This window comes from Lathyrus oleraceus, chromosome 5, assembly GCF_024323335.1.
Source record: "Lathyrus oleraceus cultivar Zhongwan6 chromosome 5, CAAS_Psat_ZW6_1.0, whole genome shotgun sequence".
NCBI lineage: Eukaryota > Viridiplantae > Streptophyta > Magnoliopsida > Fabales > Fabaceae > Lathyrus > Lathyrus oleraceus.
Window position 1 is genome coordinate 65,696,176 of NC_066583.1, and position 23,997 is coordinate 65,720,172.

Consider the following 23,997-nt stretch of genomic DNA (forward strand, 5'->3'; position numbering starts at 1 on the left):
AACCAAGATGTCACACCCGAAGCTGGGACATTCCACAACCTCCAGAGTTCTGGAACTGCTGCACATGGACCTAATGGGACCTATGCAGGTTGAAAGTCTTGGTGGGAAGAAGTATGCCTACGTGGTGGTTGATGACCATTCCAGATACACGTGGATAAGCTTCATCAGAGAGAAGTCAGATGCATTTGATGTCTTCAAAGATCTGTGCCTAAGACTTCAAAGGGAAAAGGACAGTAGTGTGGTCCGGATTAGAAGTGATCATGGTACTGAGTTCAAGAATTCCAAGTTTGATGAGTTCTGCTCGTCTGAAGGAATAAGCCATGAGTTCTCCTCACCTATAACTCCTCAGCAGAATGGAATAGTTGAAAGAAAAAATAGAACTATTCAAGAATCTGCCAGAGCAATGATTCATGCAAAGAAGCTCCCTATGCACTTTTGGGCTGAAGCAATGAATACCGCGTGCTATGTTCACAACAGAGTCACCTTGAGAAAAGGAACCTCCTCCACTCTGTATGAAATATGGAAGGGTAGAAAACCCACTGTGAAGTACTTTCATATTTTTGGAAGTAAATGCTACATCCTCACAGATCGTGAACAGAGAAGGAAGCTAGATCCCAAAAGTGATGAAGGCGTATTTCTGGGATACTCCACAAACAGCAGAGCCTATAGAGTGCTCAACTACAGGACCAATGTCCTGATGGAGTCCATAAATGTCATTGTGGATGATAAAGAGGAAGGAACCGATGTCATGGAGGATGTTGAAACATTCCTCGACAGTCAAACTGACAGTCCAGTCAAGTCTGAAGAAGTACAGGAACCTCCTCCTGAATGTGAAGTAGAGGCAACCACCAAAGTGCCATCTATCAGAATTCAGAAAGACCACCCTAAGGATCTCATCATAGGGGATCCCACCAGTGGTGTAACCACCAGGTCAAGAGCAATAAACTCAAATTCCTGCTTTGTTTCCAAGGTTGAACCAAAGAATGTGAAAGAAGCCCTGACAGATGAATACTGGATCAGTGCCATGCAAGAGGAACTCGAGCAGTTCACAAGGCATGAAGTATGGGAGCTGGTTCCAAGACCTGAAGGGTCCAACATCATTGGTACCAAGTGGATCTACAAAAACAAATCTGATGAGAAAGGAGTAATTACTAGAAATAAAGCAAGACTAGTAGCTCAAGGATACACTCAAGTTGAAGGAGTAGACTTTGATGAGACATTTGCTCCTGTGGCTAGACTTGAGTCCATCAGATTGCTGTTGGGGGTAGCTTGCATCCTAAAGTTTAAGCTATTCCAAATGGATGTGAAGAGTGCGTTCTTGAATGGCTACCTGAATGAAGAAGTCTATGTGGAACAACCCAAAGGGTTCTGTGATCCTAACCAACCTGAGCATGTATACAAGTTGAAGAAAGCCTTGTATGGGTTGAAGCAAGCACCCAGAGCTTGGTATGAAAGGTTAACCGAATTTCTGACCTCAAATGGATACAGAAAGGGTGGCATAGATAAAACCTTGTTTGTGAAGGATGAAGAAGGCAAAATCATGATAGCTCAAATCTATGTTGATGATATAGTCTTTGGTGGAATGTCAGAACAAATGGTTAAAAAATTTGTTCACCAGATGCAGTCTGAGTTTGAAATGAGTCTAGTGGGAGAACTGACCTATTTCCTTGGAATGCAAGTAAACCAAATGGAGGACTCTATGTTTCTCTCCCAAAGCAAGTATGCCAAGAACATAGTCAAGAAGTTTGGTATGGATCATGCCAGGCACAAGAGGACTCCAGCTCCTACTCATCTGAAGTTAACCAAAGATGATGGAGGGCCTAGTGTTGATCAATGCCTGTACAAGAGCATGATAGGTAGTCTGCTGTATCTAACTGCAAGTAGACCTGACATTTCTTATGCAGTTGGAGTATGTGCCAGATACCAAGCAGAGCCCAAGGTGAGTCACTTGAATCAAGTCAAAAGGATTCTCAAGTACATCAATGGGACATGTGACTATGGGATGCTGTACTCACATGGGTCTGAGCCTGTCCTATCTGGGTACTGTGATGCTGATTGGGCTGGAAGTGCTGACGACAGAAAAAGCACATCAGGTGGATGTTTCTTCTTAGGAGAAAACCTCATATCGTGGTTCAGCAAGAAGCAGAACTGTGTCTCTCTGTCCACTGCAGAGGCTGAATACATAGCTGCTGGAAGCAGTTGCTCCCAACTGGTTTGGATGAAACAAATGCTCACTGAGTACAATGTCACTCAAAATGTCATGACATTGTTCTGTGATAATCTCAGTGCCATCAACATCTCCAAGAATCCCATCCAACACAGCAGGACCAAACATATTGACATTAGGCACCACTTCATCAGAGATCTGGTGGAAGACAAGGTGATCACTTTGGAACATGTAGCCACGGATCTTCAACTGGCTGACATATTTACAAAGGCTCTGGATGCTACTCAGTTTGAAAACTTAAGGAGCAAACTGGGAATATGTCTCTCTGAGACCTTATAGCAACCACTGATGTTTGGGATAAATTGTTTAATATCTCTGCCTATTAAACAATTTGTACAAGGCTATGATTGGTCAACAGATCATAGCTATGCTGCTTGCAACAAGGGTGTATACAAGAGGGTAAGGAGACACCCTACAGTGAGAAGGCCACTGTACCTGCAGGAGTTCAAGGATGCTGTTCATGCAGGAGTGGTTCTGGATGTCAGAAACAAAATCATGGCATCTGATATGGTGGTACCTACTGTTAAGCAAAAGTGGGTGATCACTTGATCGAAGCTGTGAAGCAAGATCAAGTGGATGTTAACTTGGTTGAAACTGTGAAGTAAAACCAAGTCTGGGGCTCTGTCATTGTGCTCTGATAATGTTGTTGGCTTTGGCAACATTTGTGACAAAAAGGGGGAGTAATAACCATCAATCCCCTGACAAACAGAGTAAGTCTCTACAACAGACTCTCATGACAGATCTGAAGACCCCCCCCTGCAGCAGATATTGAAGTTTAGGTGCAACTTCTAATATGTGGGTGCTGCTATGTGAAGTTTTTATTTAACTTCCATGTGTGTGAGTGTGCTGCCACTCTGAGTGTTTTTAGCTAGTATTATTTCCTGCTAGGTGAGTGTTTCCGCTGCTATGAACTCTGTTATGGGGATCAAAGTGTTTTAGCCAAAAATTTGCCAAAGGGGGAGTTTGTAGGTGTTTAATTGGCTGCATTATATGGTAAAACACAAATGTCTTGACTGATGTCATGACATGCATATGTGACTACATTGTAGTTACTGCAGGACTAGCTAACATAGGAGTTATTGAATGTCAAACTGGACGTTGTGACATTCATACCTGTCAACAGATACTAAGGAATAGAACATCAGGAGTTCTGTTAGAACTTAGTATTCACTTGCAGTCTGGTTATCAAGGAAGAACCAGACCTGGCATAAGGCCTACTGATTGAATGTCAAACTGGATGTTGTGACATTCATCATTGACAGCAGCTACTGAAGATTGGGCAGAGTGGTGTTCTGCTATACTTCAGCATTTTACTTAGTTTGTTCTTCAAGAGAATAAAAGAACTAACTTAAGGCCAACTGTGTAAATGTTAAGTTGGACACTTTGACATTTACTAATGTAAGCTGGTACTGTAGTATGGTCATTTTGATCATGTACAGGTCAACAGATTTGTACAGTCTGTTTTCTGGAAAAACAGACTCAGCATATGGACCTTGATGTCAAGCTGAATGTCGTGACATTCATTCCTGACAGCATATGCTAAATTGTAGGTTGTTCAGTTTTCTGTTACAGCTTTCTCAGGCTATTCTTTAGGAAGTCAACAGCTTAGAGAAAATTCAGGAAATCAACAACCAAGCTACATTCAATGAACCTAACAAATAGCCTATTTGTTAGCAACCTAAATATTGAATTTATGGGAACTTATGTGACCTAAAATTCAGGAAAATACAGGTGCAAAAGCCCAGGTGCTGCAATATAAAAAGGAAGGCATTCCTCCATTCAGTTTCAGGGATTTTGAGGCGTGAAGATTTAGTGTGTCCATCTTACTTCACTGCTGTATTTTTGTGAGTCTAGAATTAGACGTATCTTGTAAGCCAAGTCATTATCAAGTAGATGATTGCTTTGGCATAGGGTGTTCATTGAGTTGTAAGTGTTGTGTCACTCGAAGCTTTTAAGCGTGAGTGCTGTGTATCTTGGTTTAAGCTGTGAAGCATAACCAAGAGTTGTTTTTGAAGTGTGACTTCAAAGTGTTTTTAATATCACTGAGGTGATTGAGGGGGAGTGAGTAGGAACTCTGATCTTAGATTAAGATTGAAATTGCATTGGGTAGGGATTAAGTGATAAGTTGTAAACGGGTGAGTTTAGCTTTGAATTGATACTACTAATAGTGGATTTCCTCCCTGGCTTGGTAGCCCCCAGATGTAGGTCATGTTGGGCTGAACTGGGTGAACAATTACTTGTGTTATTTACTGCACTTACTGTTAAGTTCTGCATAATCCCTGTCTGTGCAGAATTGGATGTCATAACAACCAGTGTGACATCCAAAGTCTGATAACTAGAATTTCAATCATCATCAACAAAACTTTGAAAGGAAGAAGGTCTCTTTTGACCCAATTTCTATGTCTTATGCAGAATTATACCCGTCTTTGGTTCTCAAGAACCTAATCCAACCAAGAAACCCACTACAGATTCCAGAACCACTTCCATGGTGGTACAAGCCTGAGCTCTGTTGTGCTTTTCATCAGGGAGCACCCGGACATGATATCGAGAACTGTTATCCGCTCAAGTATGAGGTTCAAAAGCTGATGAAGAGTGGAATGGTGTCCTTCGAGGGCCGTACGCTGAATGTGAAAGCAAATATGTTGCCTGCCCATGGGAACTCTTCTGTGAATATGGTGGATGGTTGTCTTGGCGAGTTTAAGGTTTTTGATGTGCGCTTTATCCGGAGGTCCTTGGTGCAGATGCATAAGGACATTTGTTTGGTGAGTGATTGTGAACATGACCATGATAGTTGTGTTATCTGTAGTATTAACTCAAGAGGTTGTGAAGTTGTGAAAAGGGACATCCAGCGTCTGATGGATGAAGGCATGATTCAAATTGTTCAATCCCGTCATGTAGATGATGATGTGAATCTCATAGTGCCCATTTTCAAGCAGCCAGAGAGATTGGTAATCCAGTATGACAGCAACAATAGTAACAATGTCAGCAATAGATCAGTATTGTCGTTGGTTATACTGTTAGCGGGCCTAGTCCCGTATTCATCTGATAAAGCTATGTCGTATCAGTATAATGCTACAATGATAGAAGGTGGTCAAGAGGTCCCATTGCCTACGACTAGCTCTGTGGTGATCATTGCTGATGTTACTAAGGTGACCCGCAGTGGTCGTGTGTTTGGGCCGGTGTTCCCAAAGGATAAGGAAGAATCAGTTGTGAGTAAGAAGGTGGAAGTGCCTGTTGTAGATCCAGTTGGTGTTTCAAAGGATAAGTCTGGTGAATCCAGCGATTTGAAAGCTAACAATGATGATGAGGTACTTCGGTTAATCAAAAGGAGTGAGTTTAATGTGGTGGAGCAGCTGCTCCAAACCCCGTAAAAAATCACAGTGTTGTCTCTACTCATGAATTCTGAAGCACACAGAGAAGCACTGCAGAGAGTTCTGGAACAAGCTTTTGTAGAACATGATGTTACAGTGGACCAGTTCGATCATATTGTGGCTAATATCACTTCTTGCAATAATCTTAGCTTTTGTGATGAAGAACTCCCTGAGGAGGGCAGGAATCATAATCTGGCTTTGCACATTTCTATGAATTGCAAAGAGGATGCTTTGAATAATGTGCTTGTTGAGACCGAGTCGTCGTTGAATGTGTTGCTGAAGTCAACTTTGTCAAAGCTATCATATCAAGGAGCGCCTATGAGGTATAGCGGTGTAATTGTTAAAGCTTTTGACGGTTCATGCAAAACGATTATTGGTGAAGTGGACCTTCTAGTTAAGGTAGGTCCGAGTGATTCTCAAATTACTTTTCAAGTAATGGACATCCACCCGGCCTACAGTTGCTTGTTGGGAAGTCTATGGATCCATGAGGCAGGAGCTGTTACCTCCACATTGCACTAGAAACTCAAATTTGTGAAGAATGGAAAGCTCGTGATTGTTGGTGGGGAGAAAGCGCTGTTAGTTAGCCACCTGTCATCTTTCTTTTACGTTGAAGCTGAGGATGAGGTTGGAACTCCGTTCTAGGCCTTATCTATTGTGGCTGAAAAGAGAGTTGGGGCACCTATGTCCTCTTTGAAATATGCTAAGAAGATTGTGGAAGAAGGCGATGTTGATCAGTGGGGGTGCATGGTAGAGGTCTGCGACAACAAAGGTAGAACTGGTTTGGGGTTCCAGAAAGGTTCATCAACTGCAAGGTCGGAAGATATGCAACTTAGCTTCCGTAGTGGAGGGTTCATTCATGGAAATGAACAACACTTAGTTGCTGTGCTAGAGGATGACGAAGAGGAAAACTGCACTAATTTTGTGATGCATGGAAAGGCTTGCAACAATTGGACTGCTGTTGATATTCCTGTTATTTTGTATCGATCTAAGTAATTGCTTTTATATGTTTTTTAAAATCCTTCTCCTATGCCTAAGGGAGAAGTGAACATTGTTGGGCATTTTCAAATTGATCATTAACAAAATTAATTCTATTCATCCACATCTATGATGTCTTGCTTTTACTTTTTGTTTTATTTTGAAAATGGTAATCACAAAAAACATAAATAAACAATATAATTATCCATCTGCATAATATTTGGTCATAAATTCACTTCTCTAAAATCAAAATATCAAGTTATTATGCAGGTTGGTTTCTAACCCCATTGAATACAATGATCCTTCTTCTTCTCCAAAATTTGAATTCCTTGTGTTTGAGGCCGAGGAGTAAAGTGATGTAGAAGTGAGTGATGAATTGTCTCATCTTATTGAGCAAAATGAAAAGACCATCCAGCCGTTTGGAGAGCAGATTGAGTTAGTCAACTTGGGTTCCGAAGATGATGTGAAGGAAGTCAAGATTGGGTCTCGCCTGTGTCCGGATGTCAAGAAGGGGTTGATTGATCTTCTTCGAGAGTATTCAGATGTGTTTGCTTGGTCCTATCAAGACATGCCTGGTTCGGATTTTGAGATTGTGGAGCATAGATTGTCGTTGAAGCCAGAATGCCCGCCAATCAAGCAGAAGTTGAGAAGAATGCATCCTGATATGGCTGTGACGATCAAAGAGGAAGTGCAGAAGCAGATTGACGCATGTTTCCTTGTAACTACTGAGTATCCGCAATGGGTGGCCAATATTGTGCCTGTGCCGAAGAAAGATGGAAAAGTCCGCATGTGTGTCGACTATAGAGATTTGAATAAAGCCAGTCCAGAAGATGATTTCCCTCTGCCACACATTGATATGTTGGTAGATAATACTGCTAAATTCAAAGTCTTTTCGTTTATGGATGGATTTTCTGGATATAATCATATTAAGATGGCACCCGAAGATATGGAGAAAACCACATTCATTACGCCTTGGGGAACATTCTGTTATAGAGTGATGCCTTTCGGTTTAAAGAATGCTGGTGCAACTTACCAAAGAGCAATGACTACTCTTTTTCATGATATGATGCATAAAGAGATTGAAGTTTATGTAAATTACATGATTGCTAAATCGATTGATAAAGAGGAACATGTTGAGCATTTGTTGAAGCTATTCCAGTGTTTGAGGAAGTATAAACTCCGCTTGAATCCCAATAAGTGTACTTTTGGTGTTCATTCTGGTAAGTTGTTGGGCTTTATTGTCAGCGAGAAGGGTATTGAAGTTGATCCTGCCAAGGTCAAAGCAATATAAGAGATGCCTGCGCCCAAAACTGAGAAGCAAGTCAGAGGTTTTCTCGGCCGCTTGAATTATATTTCCAGATTCATTTCCCACATGACTGCCACATGTGCACCTATATTCAAGCTTCTTCAGAAAGATCGGTTTTGTGATTGGACCGAAGATTTCCAGAAAGTTTTTGACAGTATCAAAGAATATTTGCTTGAGCCTCCGATTTTGTCTCCACTTGTTGAAGGAAGACCATTGATCATGTATTTGACTGTGCTTGAAGATAGTATGGGTTGTGTTCTTGGTCAGCAAGATGAGACTGGAAAGAAAGAATTTGAAATTTACTACCTCAGTAAGAAGTTCACCGACTGTGAGACTCAGTATTCTATGCTTGAGAAAACTTGTTGCGCATTGGCTTGGGCTGCTAAGTGTCTGCGTTAGTATATGTTAAATCATACCACTTGGTTAATATCCAAAATGGATCCAATCAAGTATATATTTGAGAAGCCTGCTTTAACTGGGAGGATTTCCCGTTGGCAGATGTTGTTATCAGGGTATGATATCGAATACCGATCTCAGAAAGCGATCAAAGGTAGTATCTTGGCTGACCATTTGGCTCACCAACCAATTGAAGATTACCAGTCAGTGCAATATGATTTTCCTGATGAAGAGATTTTGTACTTGAAAATGAAAGATTGTGATGAACCATTGCTTGAAGAAGGGCCAGAACCTGGTTCCCGTTGGGGCATGATATTTGATGGAGCTGTTAATCAATATGGTAATGGTATTGGGGCAGTGATCATTACTCCTCATGGCACGCATCTACCATTTACAGCTAGATTGACTTTCAAGTGTACAAACAATATGGCAGAATATGAGGCTTGCATTATGGGGCTTGAAGAGGCCACGAATCTCAGAATCAAGTATCTAGATATCTATGGAGATTCAACTTTGGTTGTGAATCAGATCAAAGGTGAATGAGAGATAAATCAACCCGGTTTGATACCATATAGAGATTATGCGAGGAGGATTTCAACTTTCTTTACAAAGATTGAGTTCCATCATATTCCTCGAGATGAAAACCGGATGGCAGATACTCTTGCAACATTGGCATCAATGATTGTAGTGAAATATTGGAATGAAATTCCCAATTTGTCTGTGATGCGTCTTGCTAAATTCTGTTCCTCAGAAGGATTTCATCATGAGTTCTCATCTCCCATTACTCCTCAACAAAATGGTATGGTGGAAAGGAAAAATAGAACCCTTCCAGAATCAGCCAGAGCTATGATTCATGCTAAGAAATTGCCCTACCACTTTTGAGCTGAAGCTATGAACACAGCCTGCTATGTTCACAACAGAGTAACCTTGAAGAAAGAGACTCCTACTACCTTATATGAAGTCTGGAAAGGGAGAAGACCTATAGTCAAATACTTCCATGTGTTTGGTAGTAAATGCTATATCTTGACTGATCGTGAGCAAAGAAGGAAGATGGATCCCAAAAGTGATGAAGGAATATTTCTGGGCTACTCAACAAACAGCAGAGCATAGAGTCTTTAATTCCAGAACAAAAGTAATAATGGAATCTATCAATGTTGTGGTTGATGATCATCAGACTGATATCACAGACGATGTTGAGACATCTCCAAATGATCCCCCAGCTGATTTCTCAGACAAAAATAATGAGAGTGAACCTCCTTAAGCTGAACCTGAAGATGACAAAATCAACAAGGGACCCTCCATCAAGATTCAGCAGGATCATCCCAAAGATCTCATTATAGGAGACCTAAATAAAGGGGTCACAACTAGATCAAGGGAAGTGATCTCACATGGCTACTTTGTGTCCAAGATTGAGCCTAGGAATGTCAAGGAAGCCTTGACTGATGAGTTATGGATCAATGCCATGTAGGAGGAGTTAGGTCAATTCAAGAGGAATGAAGTATGGGAACTGGTTCCTAGACCTGAAGGAATAAATGTCATAGGTAGAAAGTGGGTGTATAAGAATAAATCTGTTGAACAAGGGGTGGTTACTAAAAACAAAGAAAGACTAGTAGTACAAGGATATACTCAAGTTGAAGGAGTGGATTTTGATGAAACATTTTCTCCTGTAGCTCGCCTTGAGTCCATTAGACTTTTGCTTGGAGTGGCATGTATTCTGAAGTTCAAACTGTACCAAATGGATGTGAAAAGTGCCTTCTTGAATGGCTACTTAAATGAGGAAGTATATGTTGAACAACCTAAAGGATTCACAGATCCAAATCTTCCAAAGCATGTGTACAGATTGAAGAAAGCCCTCTATCGTTTGAAACAAGCTCTTAGGGCTTGGTTCGAGAGACTCACAGTCTTCCTCACTAATAATGGATACAGAAAGGGAGGTATTGACAAAACCCTATTTGTTAAGAATGAAGGAGGAAAACTCATGGTGGCTCAAATATATGTGGATGATATTGTGTTTGGTGGGATGTCAGATCAGATGGTCGAACTTTTGTTAGACAAATGTAGTCTGAGTTTGAGATGAGCCTTGTTGGAGAGCTGACCTATTTCCTTGGGCTACAAGTCAAGCAGATGGAAGATTCTATCTTTCTATCTCAAAGCATATATGCCAAGAACATTGTTAAGAAGTTTGGCATGGAGAATGCAAGTCATAAAAAGACACCTGCTTCTACACATTTGAAAGTCTCCAAAGATGAAAATGGTGTTAGTGTAGATCAAAGTTTGTACAGAAGCATGATAGGAAGTCTGCTATATCTCACAGCAAGTAGACCTGACATTGCCTTTGCTGTAGGTGTTTGTGCTAGATATCTAGCTGAACCAAAAGTCAGTCACATAAACCAAGTGAAAAGGATACTGAAATATGTCAATAGCACCAGTGACTATGGAATGTTATATACTCATGGTTCTGAATCCATGTTGATTGGATACTGTGATGCTGACTGGGCTGGAAGTGCTGATGATAGGAAAACACATCAGGAGGATGTTTCTTCTCGGGGAACAACTTGATATCATGGTTTAGCAAGAAACAAAATTGTGTGTCCCTATCCACTGCCGAAGCTGAATACATAGCAGCTGGGAGTAGTTGTTCTCAACTGGTTTGGATGAAACAAATGTTGACTGAATACAATGTCACACAAGATGTCATGACACTGTAATGTGACAACTTGAGTGCTATAAATATTTCTAAGAATCCTATTCAGCATAGCAGGATAAAGAACATTGATATTCGTCATCACTTTATTAGAGAACTAGTGGAAGAGAAAATCATAGTCCTGGAGCATGTTACCACTGAAATGCAATTAGCTGAGATATTTACAAAGGCTTTGGATGCTAATCAATTTGAATGTTTAAGAGGGAAATTAGGGATTTGTATCCATGAGAATTTATAGCAATTAATTTATAGTGGAAAAGGTAATAAAATATTATTTGCCCACTTAAAAGAAAGTGCCCCATTTATGGTAAATCATTACCTAGTATTGGAACTAACATCTATACCATTTTCACACGCAACCTCAGCACAACCACTTCCATCTTCATCAAACTGTATCGACCATCTCTGCTAGGGCATCAAAAATTCTTTCACAAGTTCAACAAAATGTCACAACATCCTTCATCTTCTGGTTCTAAACCTACTCACAAAGCAAGAACACCCTCCATGGATTTTCTGGATGAAGACATTTTGGAAGTTATTCCTCTTTCAGTCATCCCAAGCGACACCCCTGGTCCTTCTTCCACTATAGGAAACAGTCAAGGTAACAGTTCTGACAACCCCCCTCCTAAGGATGACATGCATTATACTGATCGTTTCATTAGGAATCTGGTCACAAGGATCCTAAATGAAAGACACTCAGTCAAGGGAGTTTCGACTCCTCTATCTAGAAGGGAACCCTCACCTGAGGTGGAACCTCAAAATGAGAAAGATGATGATTCATCTAGGTCAGAGAAAGATATTACTTTAGAAGGATTATGTTCTTTAGGGAAAATCGTGCCTAGTAAGAAACTTGTAGATGCTTCTCAGTCTAAGAAGCATGACACTGCTGAGAAGGTGATTGATTTGGAAGAAGAGAGCTCAGATGAGGAAGATGATACCTTGCTTCATCACTTGAAGCCAAGTGTTGCAAAGAGAATGAAGACCAGGAAAGGGAGGTCTGTGGCTGAGATGATGACAGCCATAACTAGTAAGAAGGCTGCTGCTGTAGGTCCTTCAAAGTCATGGAGTAAAGTAGAGGTCAAGAAGAGAAAGGTCAGAGAAAGTTCTGATTCAGAGGATGATGTCGAAGACGATGTCCCAGACATCTCGCCTGCCAAAAAGAAAACTGTTAGAAAATCTCCTACCAAGGTTGCTGCTGTGCATTTGGATAACATTTCCTTCCATCTGGAAGATGGTGCAGCCAAGTGGAAATTTGTGATACAAAGGAGAGTTGCTGTGGAAAGGGAGCTAGGGAAGGAGGCTGTGGAAGTAAAGGAGGTTATGGAGTTGATCAAGTCTGCTGGTCTAATGAAAATAGTTAGTGAATTACCCCAATGTTTTGAAGGTCTTGTGAAGGAGTTTGTGGTGAACATCCTGGAGGATATTGCTGACAAGAATAACAAAGAGTTTTGCAAAGTGTTTGTTAGAGGAAGGTGTGTAAGGTTCTCCCCAACTGTAATCAGTAAGTTCCTAGGAAGGGGAACAAAAGGAGCTGTTGAATTAGAGGCCACAGACAATAAAGTCTGTAGGACAATCACTGCGTGTAAAGTCAAGGAATGGCCAAATAAAAAGCATCTCTCTGCTGGCAAATTAACTGTAAAATATGCTATCTTGCATAAGATAGGGTCAGCCAACTGGGTACCAACAAACCACATCTCAACAATCTCTAATGCTCTTGGAAGGATAATATATGCTATTGGAACTAGGCTCAACTTTGATTATGGAAGGTTCATGTTTGAACAAATGGTTCGACATGCTTCCACTAAAGAAGTGAAGCTGCCAATTGCCTTTCCCTCAATTATTTGTGGGACAATTCTAAGCCAGCAGCCTGGTATTTTACGCACAAGTGATATCCCTAATAGAAGGAAGCCTCCATTGTCAATTCATTACAAGTTATTTGAAGGTAGTCATGTCAATGACATTTTCATGACATCTGCAATGAAGAAGCCAGCCTCTCAAGGTGGCCTGATTGCTGAATTGAAAGAAACCTTTAAGGAGTTGGAAACTGGGATCAGGGTGGCTAAGGCTAGGAAAGAGGCTTTAGAGGTTCTAATTAGTATCTTGGAGCAAGGAGAGATGGATAATGTTGGTGAATCCAAGGAAACAGATGCTCACACCTCAAGTGAGAGGTCTGATTCTCAAGACAAATCTAGTGGCAGTTCTGGATCTGAAGGTGAAGAAGATGCTAGCTCCTCAGACTGAGTTATGATGATGGCCCCCCTGTTGGAATGATGCTTGGATGCTTGGATTCTTTGATGTTTTCTGTTTGATATTTGTAGTTGTTTTTGGCAGTCTTTTTTGATGCCATGATGTAATTTTTGGGCTCTTTATGAGTTCTCTGGATTTCTGATTATCTCAGCTAATGTAGTTGTGTGTAATTATGGTTCTATACCACCTAACATTTTGTTTTAACATTTTATATGTTATAACATCCTTTGTGACATTCTCTGCTGGACTGATTGACATTTATTGTGTCTAATTGGTCACTTTGGTCTATTTTGACTAAAAGGTGGAGACGTTAATATGTGGAGAGCTGCAGTTAATGTGTGGAGATGTGGAGAGTTGCAGTTAATATCTGGAGATGTGTAGATAGCTAGGCTAAACAGGGGACAGCTGATGTTGAACAGAATAATGTTCTGTGTTGTACAGGTGATGTTGGAGGAGATGTCAGAAGGAGGTTCTGAGTGTTTCAGGTGCAGTTTGAATGTTACAGGTGCAGTTGTTGTTGAAGGAGATGTCTGTGTTGAACATACTTAGGGGGAGAAGAAGCACCTATGTGTTTAATGTGTGTTTATTACTAGTTGTTATTATAGCTAGTAATTGCTTGTTTATTGCTTCTGCTGCTGCTTAACTGCTGATATGCTTTTACTCTTGTGAACAAATGGACTGATATATGTTTTAGCCAAAATTTGCCAAAGGGGGAGTTTGTTGGTTCTTGTGTTGGCAGCAATTTTGGTAAAACCTAGAGTGTTCACAAGTTGTCACATGTGTTGTCTTAACATAAGATATCATGTACCTGTTGGATGTTTAAAATGTGATTATGCAGGATTTTACTGAGATGTCAGACCCGATGTCATGACATCTGTATACAGAACATTCAGTCTGAATGTTATGTATTATGTGATTGCGTTTTTAATGCAAATCTATGTTTGATTGATGAGATGATTAAACACGCTATCAATCAGTAATTACAACGAGATTAACTTATTTTCCAAAGAGATCTAATCAACTATCATGAGAAGATATGAATGGAAAATAGTTTAGGGTTTTATGATGTACAAGCCCAGCCAAATGCTTCTATAAAAAGGACATGGAAAACCTGATTTGATACACAAGAAATAACGAACAAAATATTGAGAGAGAATAAGGGTTTTAGTCTTATGTGGTCGTGTGAATTGTAAGCCATTCAATTCATCCATAGATGATTGAATTGGTCTGATTTTTGAGTTGTAATTTCTCACTCTAAGCTTTTAAGCATGACTGTGTGTCTACTTGATTGAAGCTGTTAAGTAAGATCAAGTGTGTGTCTTTAAATAGTGTCTTCTTTTCATTGTAATTCTTGTTTTATATCACTGGTGTGATTGAGGGGGAGTGAGTGGGATCTCATATCTAAGAGTTCTTAGGTAGAAGCCATACGGGTAGAGATTACGTGAGAAGACTGTAACTTGAAGTTGTTTATTGAGATTCTTTGAACTGATTCTATTTAGTGGATTTCCTTCCTGGCTTGGTAGCCTCCAGACGTAGGTGAGTTTGCACCGAACTGGGTTAACAATTGCTTGTGTCTCTTGCATTACTGTTCTTTATATTTTATCCTGTTTGTATTATCCAGATATTAGTGTCGTGACATTACCTTCGACATCTCATATCTGATACCAGAATTTCAGTAACTCAGTGGGGAATGAGAAAGGTTAAATTCTTTCTGCTTAAGGGGCTACCACTCTATAATTTAAAGAGGACAGACAAACCAAATATGCATGGGGGAAAAGTATACTACCGTAGCAGAGGATCATAGAAATAATGAATCACAAACTGTATTGCAAATGCGATAATGAAATCTATGAGTGTATATGTATATGTATATGTGTATATGATGATTATGCTGACAAAACGATCACAAAGGATACGAATGTCACTAGACTGAATCATCGATACAATTCTCAGCTAATCTTCAAAGGAGGGAAACAACTGCTGGAGAGAATCGGCCACCTTAAAGGCTCAACCCTGGCTGGGGAAAAGAGGAGAGGATCTGCTGAGGAAACTGCATTATCAATTCTGTGGGGAATTTTAGGTCAAAACCATATCAAATGGGAGACAACCTTGTAGAGGATCGACACATATTGCCCAAGAGTCAGAGGTCATGGACAACACTACTGGCGACTTGCGGGGAAACAAAATCTGCTGAGTAGTGCAAATTGCTGCAAATAACGCGCCTACAACTCGAGGTAGGCAATTTCAAACTCAGCCGGGGATACCAACAAAATTCGGATGGAGATCCTGAAAAGATGCTGGGGAAGAAACAGAGATCACGCCAACTGCTTGAGGAAAAACCAACAATGCTTTGCATTTAAGGCTTACCGGTCTTCAAACCACTGTTGATATTCATTTAATTTCTATTTAAAAGTAACTGCTTTTATTATTTAAGAAAACATGCTTTTTATTTTATTTTAAAACTTTAATTTCAAAATGATCACAATAAAATTTAATTCTATTTAGCTGAATAAATAAGAGCAGAAACAATTGGATAAAAATCTCAACTTTATTTAATAGAATGGTAGTCTATAAAGGACAAGACTCCATAGATCTGTACAAAAGTAAAAAAATGGTAATTTACATGGAAAAGGGCTATATTGAATACAATGATCACTAATCCTTGTATCGCCTTTAATATCCATTATGCTCTTGGCTTTGGTTGAAGGTGAATCAAAACCAATCATTGTGCTCAAGAATGTCTTCAAGATTGGAGATCAACCAACTTGCAGTTACTTGCCATAATCCCTAATTTTTGCATAAATTGCCCCAAGGTGGGGTACTCAATTTATCGGGATAATTTTTCTGTTTTATGTCTCTAACTTTTGCCTGGATCTTCCTTTCGGGTTTTCAATCCATCGAGACGCTCATTTTTGCCTAAGCCGCCCTTTCGGGTTTTCAACTTAGTGAGTTGTTCTTTTCTTTTTTAGGCGAAGTATTTCTTGACTGCATCAGCATTCACAGGACGCATGAACTCTTCACCATCCATAGTTGTAAGAATCAAAGCACATCTTGAAAAGGCTCTCTTAACAACATATGAGCCTTCTCAATTAGGAGTCTATTTGCCCCTAGAATCTGGTTTAAAAGATAGAATATTCTTGAGCACATGATCACCTTCTCTGAATACACGAGGTATGACCTTCTCGACAAAAGCTTTCTTCATTCTCTGTTGATATAACTGTCCATGGCACATGGTAGTCAACCTCTTCTCATCAATTAAATTCAGCTAACCATACCTGGTTTGACACCATTCAGCCTCAGCCAACTTGGTTTCCATCATCACACGCAATGATGGAATCTCAACTTCTACCGGGAGCATAACTTTCATGCCATAAACAAGTGAAAAAGGGGTTGCACCTATTGAAGTGCGGATGGATGTGCAATACCCATGCAAAGCAAATGGGAGCATCTCATGCCAATCCTTGTATGTCACAACCATCTTCTGGATGATCTTCTTGATGTTCTTATTTGCAGCTTCAACAACCCCATTCATCTTAGGTCTGTAGGGAGAAGAATTATGATGTGCAATCTTGAATTATTTGCAAAGAGCTTCCATCATATTGTTGTTTAAGTTCGATCCATTATCAGTAATGATCTTACTTGGCACACCATACCGACATATAATCTGATTCTTGATAAACCTCACAATAACTTGCTTGGTTATATTCGCGTACGATGCCGCTTCAACCCACTTTGTGAAGTAGTCAATTGCCACCAAAATGAAACGATGTTCGTTTGACGCTTTAGGCTTAATCATACCAATCATATCGATTCCCCACACGGAGAAGGGCCATGGGAAGGAAATGACATTCAATAGTTTCGGAGGAACATGAATTTTATCTGCATATATTTGACACTTGTGGCATTTCTTCACAAACTTGCAACAGTCAGATTCCATTGCCAGCCAATAGTAACCTGCTCTCAACATCTTCTTTGCCATATCATGTCCATTGGAATGAGTACCAAAGGAACCTTCATGGACTTCAGTCATCAATAAGTTTGCTTCGTGTCTATCCACGCATCTGAGCAAAACCATATCAAAATTTCTCTTGTACAACACATCACCATTTAGGTAGAAGTTGCCAGCTAATCTCCTCAAAGTATTTTTATCCTTCAAAGATGCCCCAGGCGGGTAAATCTGACTTTGGAGGAAAAACTTGATGTCAAAATACGATGGCTTCTCATCTTTGACCTCTTCAATAGCAAACACATGAGTTGGCCTATCAAGACGCATCAGAGTTAAATTGGGAACTTCATTCCAATACTTCACCACGATCATTGAAGCCAACGTTGCAAGAGCATCTGCCATCCGGTTTTCATCTCGAGGGATATGATGGAACTCAACCTTTATAAAGAAAGTTGAAATCCTCCTTGCATAATCTCTATATGGTATCAAACCGGGTTGATTCCTCTCCCATTCACCTTTGATCTGATTCACGACCAAAGATGAATCTCCATAGACGTTTAACTACTTGATTCTGAGATCAATGGCCTCTTCAAGCCCCATAATGCAAGCTTCATACTCAGCCATATTGTTTGTACACTTGGAAGTCAATCTAGCTATAAACGGGAAATGAGTGCCTTGAGGAGTGATAATCACTACCCCAATGCCATTACCATATCGATTAACAACTCCATCAAATACCATGCCCCAACGGGAACCAGGTTCTGGCCCATCATCAAGCAATGGTTCATCACAATCTTTCATTTTTAAGTACAGGATCTCTTCATCAGGGAAGTCAAACTGCACTGGTTGGTAATCTTCAATTGGTTGGTGAGCCAAATGGTCAGCCAAGACACTACCTTTAATCGCTTTCTGAGATCGATATTCAATATCATACTCGGATAATAACATCTGCCAATGGGTAATCCTCCTAGTTAAAGCGGGCTTCTAAAAAGTATACTTGGTTGGATCCATTTTGGATATCAACCAAGTGGTATGATTCAACATATGCTGACGCAGACGCTTAGCAGCCCAAGCTAATGCACAACAAGTCTTCTCCAGCATAGAATACCGAGTCTCATAATCGGTGGACTTTTTATTGAGGTAGTAAATTACATATTCTTTCTTTCCAGTTTTATCTTGCTGACCAAGAACACAACCCATACTTTCTTCAAGTACAGTCAAATACATGATCAATGATCTTCCTTCAATAGGTGAAGACAAAATCGGAGGCTCAAGCAGATACTCTTTGATACTGTAAAAAGCTTCTTGGCAATCTCCGGTCCAATCACAAGAATGATCTTTCCGAAGAAGCTTGAATATAGGTTCACATGTGGCAGTCATGTGTGAAATGAATCTCGTGATATAATTCAAGCGGTCGAGAAAACCTCTAATTTTCTTCTCAGTTTTTGGCGCATGTATCTCTTGTATTGCTTTGACCTTGGCAGGATCAACTTCAATACCCTTATCACGATAATAAAGCCCAACAACTTACCAAAACGAACACCAAAAGTACACTTATTGGGATTCAAGTGGAGTTTATACTTCCTTAAACGTCGGAATAACTTCAACAAATGCTCAACATGTTCTTCTTCATCACTGGATTTAGAAATCATATCATCAACATAGACTTTGATCTCCTTATGCCTCATATCATGAAAAAGAGTGGTCATTGCTCTCTAGTAAGTCGCACCAGCATTCTTTAGACCTAAAGGCATCACTCTGTAACAGAATGTTCCCTAGGGTGTAATGAATATGGTCTTCTCCATATCCTCGGGTTCCATTTTGATCTGATTATAACCATAAATCCGTCCATAAACGAAAAGACTTTGAATTTAGTTGTATTGTCTACCAACATATCAATGTGTGGCAGAGGGAAATCATCTTTCAGACTAGCTTTGTTCAAATCTCTATAATCAACACACATACAGACTTTTCCATCCTTCTTAGGAATAAGCACAATATTGGCCACCCACTGCGGATACTCAGTAGTAACAAGGAAACCAACATCAATTTGCTTTTGCACTTCTTCTTTGATTTTCACTGCCATGTCAGGATGAGTTCTTCTCAACTTCTGCTTAACTGACGGGCATTCTGGCTTCAACGACACTCTATGCTCCACAGTCTTAGAATCCAAACTAGGCATGTCTTGATAGGACCAGGCAAACACATCTGAATACTCTCGAAGAAAATCAATCAACCCCTTCTTAACCTCTCGACACAGTTGAGACCTAATCTTGACTTTTTTTACCTCATCTTCGGAACCCAAGTTGACTAACTCAATCTGCTCTTCGAATGGATGAATGGCTTTTTCCTCGTGGTCAAGTAGACGAGACAATTCATCAGACACTTCTTCATCACCTTCTTCCTCAGCCTCAAACACAGGGAATTCAAAGTTTGGAAAAGATGCCAAACAATGTTCACTTCTCCCTTAGGCATAGGAGAAGGATTTTCAAAAACAATAAAAGCAATTACTTAGAATGATGAACAATAATAGGAACATCGACAGCGGTCCAATTGTTGCAAGCTTTTCCATGCGTCACAAAATTGGTGTAGTATTTATCTTCATCTTCCTCGATCATGGCAGCGGAGTGTTGTTCATTACCATGAATGAACCCTCCACTATGGAATTTGGGTTGCACATCTTCAACTGATGACCCTTGCTGAAATCCCAAACCAGCTCTGCTCTTGTTCTCGGCGACCTCTACCATTCGGCCCCACTGATCAGAATTATCGTCTTCAACACCTTTCAACAATAGGTAGAGCTTGGAACAGAGTTCCAATCTCATCCTCAGCTTCAATATATGAGAAAGACGACAGGTGGCTCACCAACAGAGCCTTCTCTCCACTGACGATAACAAGCTTACCATTCTTCACAATTTCATGTTCTGGTGTAAATTGGATGTAACAGCTCCCGCTTCATGTATCCATGGCCTTCCCAACAAGCAGTTATAGGTCGGGTGGATATCCATTACTTGGAAAGTAATTTGGAAATCACTCGGACCTATCTTCACCGAAAGGTCCACTTCTCCTATAACAGTTTTACGAGAACCATCAAAAGCTTTGACGATCATGCCACTGTATCTCATCGGAGCTCCATGATACGACAATTTGGAAAGAGTTGACTTTGGGAGTACATTCAAAGAAGAGCCGATATCAACCAAAACATTTGACAACTCATCCTACTTACAATTCACCGATATATGTGTAAGACCCCAATTTTGACCCTAAGATCCCTCATGCAATTTCATCATATGCATTAGCATTGGGATCATACATTAGCATCCTCCTTACCCCTCTTTCATTGGGTTTTTTTGGGAGAGATCACCAAGAACTATGTGATTGTATCATACTTGTATTTTACCATTTTAATAACCAGAATATCAAAAATATGTCTTTGCATTTGCCTAACTCTTTTGTAGGTAGGGCATGATCTCCATTGATTCATCAAGTTCATATCTAGGGTTTGAGACCCTCATGACAAAGAGCACAACCATGAATTGATCCAAGAATGGTTATAAGCATCATATATGAGTTGCATTGATTCCTACATGTTACATTGATCAAGTTTTCTTCAAGAGCTTGAGGGTGATTTGCCTTGGAAACCCTAGTGTGACTAGGTATCTTGAGTAACTTCTCCAACAAGCTATCTCACCAATTGATCAAATTTCTCTAGGGACACTTCAAAATTCATCATCTTATGCATATATTATTTACCATGAACCAATAAAGTCAAAAGAATTGAAGGTTGGCAAGTTGGTTGATGGTGGTTGGCCAGATGAATCCATGAACCAAATGATATGAAATTTGTGACCATTTTGAAGGTCTTTGAAAGGGATACAACTTTTATGAAGACACTTTTCTCATTTGAAGCTCACATAAAAATTTAAGCAAGGTGGAATATTGAGAAATATGGCTTGACACTTAGAAAAATTTTCAACATGTTGAAATTTCCAAACTTCCACCTCAAAATTCATCATGTTCCAAGCTCCAAATGAAAAAGTGTTGAACATCAAACTTGTTCTCTTGATCTAAGCTTTCTAAAGAACCAAAGTTCATGCATTTTGGATGAGGTTTGATAGGTCTGCGCATCGCTTTAAAAGAGTTGCATCTTTGGCAAGAATCAAGCTTCAAAACTTTAGTTCACTTTGCCTTGCCAATCAAGCTTCTATTCAGACTTCATTTGGATTGATTTTGGACCTTTTTTCATTGCATCATGGGCCTGCACATGCCCATGCACTCATGCCATTAACATTACTAAATTTGGAAAAAAATTGAAGTGTGCAAATATCATTTATTCATGCTATAAATACATGTTCTCTGTGCTTATTTGAAACAGACCTTGCACGCCAGCTTTGCCCCCAATTGAAACCCTTTCATTCCAAAGGAAAATCTGATAAATTTTAATTTGAAATTTGAGTTTGAATCTCAACTGTTGGAGATTCAAAAACTCCAGGATCCAAAGCCTTGCAACCTCTCCAATCACTTCCTACTAGCTCCTCAAGTGTGATCAGATTGTGTTTAGAGCAAGCAACATCAAGAACTACATAGCATTGAAGGTAATTTTCAAAAAACTTTATCTCTTCGATTCTCTCTTAATTCTACTCAATTCTCTTGGATCTTTGGTTGTCTGAAGTCCTACCAATGTTGGAAAGAAGATTGAGTTGCTTAGAGGTCAAATCGAAACAACTCAGTTGACACACCTCAAAATTCAACTCCTCATATCTTTCTATATATGTGGAGTTAGTTAAAAATGAGGTCAGATTCGTGCTCTACGCCATTTTCTCTTTCAGATCATGTCCTCCTTTTTTATTCTAGTGATGGTTGAAGGTGGACCAGTCCGGTGAGGTCCACCGGAGAAGAAGACCGGAGCTACAGCTCCGGCCGTATGTTGGCACGTCTCCAACCATAAGATCCTTTTCAAATGATGTAATCTCATACGTTTGTTCTGATTACCATTTCTGTGGCGCATTGACTCAAGTACACGATGGAAAGCGCGCAGAGGACTACTTGATCTGCCACCTTAATTAATTTGGGAGATCAAGTGGTCCACATTTTTTCTGATTATTTGAATTTCATTTTAATTTCTTTATTTTCATTAATTCATATTAATTTTAATATTGATCCAAAAAATATGGGAGTTTCACAAAAAAAATTCAAATAATTTCCTCTTTCATATTCTGAATTAAAATTATTTTTTTGGATCATTATTAATATTTTTCATGATTAAATTGATTTTGCATTTGTTTTTAATTGTTTAAAAATACTTTTAAGTCTTTAAAAATTTTTTAAAAAAAATTCTAAGGTCCTTTGACCTTGTTTGACCTATGATAAATCTCATGGCCATTTATTTGGTGTTTTGATGAGATTTTAGGAATTTGACAAACCATATTTAATTTAAATGCCTTATTTTAGTATTTTTAATTTGAATACATGCCAAATAATTTTGTTGACAAATTGTGATGACTTGTTTGTGTTTGACTCTTGTTGTTGGGCCTTGGTCAAGGTTTATTTGTCTTTGTCAAGTTAATATCATTGGATTTATGGGATTGATGGAATGTACATTCCATCTTCCAAAATGAATGGATGATATTAATTTGGTAAAAGTCCTCCTTTGACCAATTTGAGTTTCGATCCATTCCCATGCCTCTTCATCTCATTCCCCTTCTTTATGCATTCATCTCATTTGGCCTATGATATCTCAAAGTCGTAAAACTAGTTGATTGAAAAATTAACATGAGTATGGATGAGATTAGGCCACCTCTTTTGCATATTCTTTTTGTGTGTGGTATGTTTGATGAGCATAGTTCATTATACTATGTCTCTAACATGCATTAGCACCAAAATTCTATTGCCCGACCTTAAATAGTTGTGACTTCTACATAAGTCCAATTACGATTGCTTAACATAGAGCTAAATTTATGACATAAAAGGCATAGTATTATAGTTAGTGAGATTGTAAGTCTCCCCTCTTTCATGGTATTGTGTGGAAACTTGACCTTTTTCCCTTCCTTTGGAAGATGTCTTGGCTCAAGGATCCATGCTTGTGATAAGTGGGTTGAGTGTTCTCCAAAGAATGTTTAAAAAAAATGAAAAGCAAAAGAAAAACAATACTAACTTCTAACCCATTAACAACTAACTTTTAATTTCAAGCCATTTACTTTAAATGTCATTTAATTCTAGCCTTTATTCATTTGCCATTGTTCATATCATTCTAATTGTTTATGATAATGCAATTTTCACTTTGTCCACTTGGACCATATTGTGTGATATTTTTTGTTTGTATATACTTTGCTTGTTTGTGTGGTCTTTGACCATTAATGTAAATAATAACAACAAAAACCCTAAAAAACTTTTGTGTGGACTGTTGGCTTGATCTTGGACAAATGGACTTAGAATTTAGGCAACATTCCTATGCTAAAGGACTTGGCCAATACCAACTTTCTGTGGAACCAAGTGCTTGCAATTTGAAAGTTCATCTGACACATCATTCAAGATCCCTCTGAGTCCATCTACAAACATGATCATTGTGAAGCTGTTATTTTGTACCTGTGACTTGCGGAATTTGTCTGCTACATGGGCTAATTTGAAGAAGATCATGGAATGGCTAAAGCTTGGATGTGGCTATCTTTATTTGATGCCTTTGCTCTTTAAGATAATATAATTGTGCATTTGTGTGTTGCTTATTTCTAAATGTCCAAGGGAATTCAGGGTTTCTATTGACATTCTTGTCTATTGGATCGCTACCCATTTGGTCAGATCTTTTCAACTCTTAGCTTTTAATTTTAT